We start from the raw sequence: 4,541 nt of genomic DNA on the forward strand, positions 1-4,541 counted from the left end.
GTGTTAAAATATGCTCGATATAAAGTTCACATCAAAGCGCACAAAATGTAACCGCAATTACGCACACGTTTCCAATCAATCCAAAACATTCCAAAGCCTCAATGCAAAGCTGCATTAATTACACACCTTCGAAGAAACTACATTCCACAATAATATTTAGTCTACGCTATTTAGTGTATATGCTATAATATGACAGGTTACAGAAGACTCACGACGGGCAACTGTAACTGGTGTGTGTAGGGGGACAGTGTGCCATAATGCTAATTTCCATAAAGAATCCATCTTGCCCTGAACATCAAAATGTGGTTTTAATCACGTATTGGCTTATTTGCTTGATTAACAGTTCTGTATTTCGAAAAGGCGAGATATGTCTTCACACTCTCTATAAGATGAATATGCGATATTTTTCGTCGAGTGGAAAAACTGAAGCCTACGGAAGAACTGCGCTGCCTGCTCAGCCTCGCTCGCATGAGCCTGGTGGGAGAGGGCCTGCAGTGCACGGCAAACACACAGTCAAAACAGCGCCCCGACAGATCAAACACATTCATGCGTCTCCAAGCCCTAATAAACCCATCTTTCTTTCGTTTTTAGACAGATTTGTAACGAGAAAAATACCATAACATGATTTAAAGCCTCTCTATTTACATATCCGTCAAGAAATCGAGTTGAAGTAAACTGTTGAATCATTATCTTGCTATACAGTATGTGAAGTGTGTTCCTCTACGCTGTGCTCTGTCTGTGCAGTTCGTAATGTCGGCAGTCAGTCAGAACAGAAAAACAATGGTGGTTAGAGACATCAGCACTTCAGTTGCACAATACTCAGCTATATGTACCACTCTATTCTTATCTCCTTTTACACAACATGCTTACCTGTCATGCCTGGTTTATAGACCTGTGCTCCTCCATCTTTACCCGAGCTGTGTTTTCACTAATCACCCCTACAATGTGGACCCTTAGGAGTATCTTACCTGTACACAAGTCTCCATCATGTCTTCTTGTGGCAGAGTGATTGACAAGCCCATTATAAAGTCTGTCACTGTCCATTAGTCTACTTACTGACAGCTCAATGTTGTCACTTATGTTAATGGCTCTGTCCATGACATGACTATAATGTATTTCAGTCATTTGTTCAGTCTTCATACTCATACTTTATTTGGTAACACTTTACTTGAATGAAGTCTCTGTCAAAAAAGCTACATTACACTGTTAGGCCTATAACACTGTTATAACACTGCCATTTGTTATAAACAGTAGTCAGCTTATGATTTATGATGACATATGCCATGATCAGCTAATTGGCTAGGTTTAAAATGACCCCACTGGCTTAGCTAATTAACGTTGTCATGACCTTGAATTATATATATAATGTATTTTTACAACAGTGTTATGTAGCCCTTATGATTGAAAGTTTATGTAAAGTTTAATTATCTGTTCAATACACTACTAAGAGTATAGAAAACTGTAATTGGCCCATTGATCATTTGAGGTCAGTGGGTCAATCAGATCTAACCCTAGACGACCTCTAACCCTACAGTTATTGGTGGTGAATACAAAAAAAACTGGAAACTAAGTCACTAACCCTGGAAACTAAACAACTAAGTCATGATGCATTGATTATACATAATACAACTTCATGATTGTGTGACTGTAATTGTGTAACAGCAAATTATWACTTTTTACAGTATTTACTGGTTAATTTGGGTTTTGTGCTCTGAGGATGGTGACAGTCAACCCTTCAAATCCACTGTAACACTATCACCACAATGAAGATGCCACACCCCTCCCTACCCACCATCACCTTCAAATCCAATCAAACCAACCTGCTTATGTAACGAATGTGAAATGGCTAGCTAGTTAGCGGGTACRCGCTACTAGCATTTCAATCAGTTACGTCACTTGCTCTGAGACTTAAGTAGGGTTTCCCCTTGCTCTGCAAGGGCCGTGGCCTTTGTGGAGCGATGGGTAACGATGCTTCGTGGGCGACTGTTGTCGATGTGTGCAGAGGGTCCCTGGTTCGCGCCCGTGTCGGGGCGAGGGGACGGTTTAAAGTTATACTGTTACATTGGTGCCGTGACCCGGATCACTGGTTGCTGCGGAAAAGGAGGAGGTTGAAAGGGGGGTGAGTGTAACGGATGTGAAATAGTTAGCGGGTACGCGCTACTAGCATTTCAATCAGTTACGTCACTTGCTCTGAGACTTAAGTAGGGTTTCCCCTTGCTCTGCAAGGGCCGCGGCTTTTGTGGAGCGATGGGTAACGACGCTTCGTGGGTGACTGTTGTTGATGTGTGCAGAAGGTCCCTGGTTCGCGCCCGTGTCGGGGCGAGGGGACGGTCTAAAGTTATACTGTTACACTTATGAGTTATGACTCATTTGGCAAAAAAACAGAAACTGTCCTTATTACTTATAAATTAGATGTCTCAGAGGAGTGACAGTTTCTATTTCTGTCATCTCATCTATCACATTGCTACTAGTGTCTTCGAACGAAACAACCTCTCTCCTGAATAAGAATGAGTGCTTCAGCTAAGCCATTGGAGCATAATACCATACAGTGTTCCTCAAGCAGACACATATTCAGGTGGGGAAGGAAGAGGGCAGAACCACCAAAACTACAGTAACATGTTTTTGTGTGTTGAAATCAAATCAAAATTATCACGATGCATGCATTGCATTATCATCGTTGTCTGTTTGTGCGGTGGATGCAGCAGTGAGTTAAAGCCCTGGTTGGTATACTCACAGGCTCGCGCCAGGCTCTGTTGTTGGAAGCCAGAGAGAGAGAGGAGGGAAGAAGGGTGGAGGGAGGGCGGCTGTTTCCCGCGGCCCTGGGATCAGGAACTAGGCTGCCCCTTAGTGGCACGCCATTCCTCCCCCCACCCACCTGCAGCATTATGTATGAGACAGGAGCCAATTGGCTCAGAGGATATGCAGCTGGACATGGCTACACCCACTTATTAAAGATGTTCGAATCAAGAGGGCCTAAGAAAGCCCTACAACTCCAAGTCTTAAATATTTAAACATCCAGTGCAATATAATTAATCTTTAGATAAGATAATTTAAAAAACGTGTTTGCACTTTATGTTGGTTTACATAGAAAGCACTATATTTTCTCTCTAGAACGTGTTTACAGTAAATAACACTATTATAATACGATTTCAACTACATTGACAAATACAACCTCTCTCTGTGCACCCCAAAACAGAAACAGACTCTAGAAGAACTGGCATACTGTACTTGTATGGCGTTTGTATGGTATATAATTCAGGGCACAAAATAATTATTTCATTCTCAAGTGTGGCGGCCAAATGTCCCAGACGTTCATTCGGTTGTCACTAGTTARCACAGCCACAAAATCAAAATGGACTATATCATGAAAAATTCATGAACAAAAAAAAGTGCTTTCTGGTCTTCATTTAAGGCTAGGATTATGCATAACGTTAGCAGTGTGGTTTAGGTTTGGGTTAATGTAAGGGTTAGGTTTAAAATCCGATTTTAAGAAGATAAATTATAGAAATGGGCGGGATTTTGCCATAACTGTGACTTTGTAGGTGTAGTAAAGATGGTCTATTATATTGACAAGATAGTCAAGTAACCGCTCTGACAATGGAAATACATGTTCTGAAAGACGGAATGCAGATGGGAGGAGGCGAGATCAGGTGGGAACATTCTAGCCAATGAGAGGGCAGATACGTGTGAAATGGCCATAGAGATAGATAGAGGACTCTTCTTTCTATCTGTGCCATTATAACGTATGTGACTGAATGGGCAGCGCCATTGAGGCTATCTCCATTTTAAAGTAGTCAATTTTCTTATTATTATTCAATGGCCCAAACCATAGGAATCCCCAGCCAGTTGACTACTTTAAAATGGTGGAAGCCCTCAATTAGTATATTTACATGCACACTAATTATTCAATATTAAACTAATTATGGCAGTAGGCCGAGTATGGAAATAGTAATGTAAACACCTTACTCTGCTTATCTTAATCGGTGTAAGGTCAAAATTGAAGTAAGCATACACCGATTAAAACATCTGGTTTTCTGAGCAAGCTTTTGAATGATTAGGAAATATAAACAGTTTAATCTCATCCCAGCTGTGTATTTGATCTGCACATGTGCCAGCACCAGTAGCGCAAGCCTCGCTCTTATGCGTGAGTAAGTATGCGTCTTACAAATAGTTTTCACATACAAACTTTATATGTCCAAAATCCCAAGTTGTGCAGCGGTCTAAGGCACTGCATCTCAGTGCAAGAGGTGTCACTACAGTCCCTGGTTCGAATCCAGGCTGTATTACATCCGGCCGTGATTGGGAGTCCCATAGGGCGGCGCACAATTGGCCCAGCATCGTCCGGGATAGGCTGTCATTGAAAATAAGAATTTGTTCTTAACTGACTTGACTAGTTWAAAAAAAWTAAAWAAAAATACAAAAACTCAGAATCAAATACGTTTCACAAAAATAACATGGTCACTGTGGTAGAATGCTTATTTTTGATTGCCAATTTTCTGCATTAACAGAAGTCCCATCACGTAGCCTGATTTCAGAGGTGT

Source organism: Salvelinus sp. IW2-2015, linkage group LG23 (assembly GCF_002910315.2).
Source record: "Salvelinus sp. IW2-2015 linkage group LG23, ASM291031v2, whole genome shotgun sequence".
Lineage (NCBI taxonomy): Eukaryota > Metazoa > Chordata > Actinopteri > Salmoniformes > Salmonidae > Salvelinus > Salvelinus sp. IW2-2015.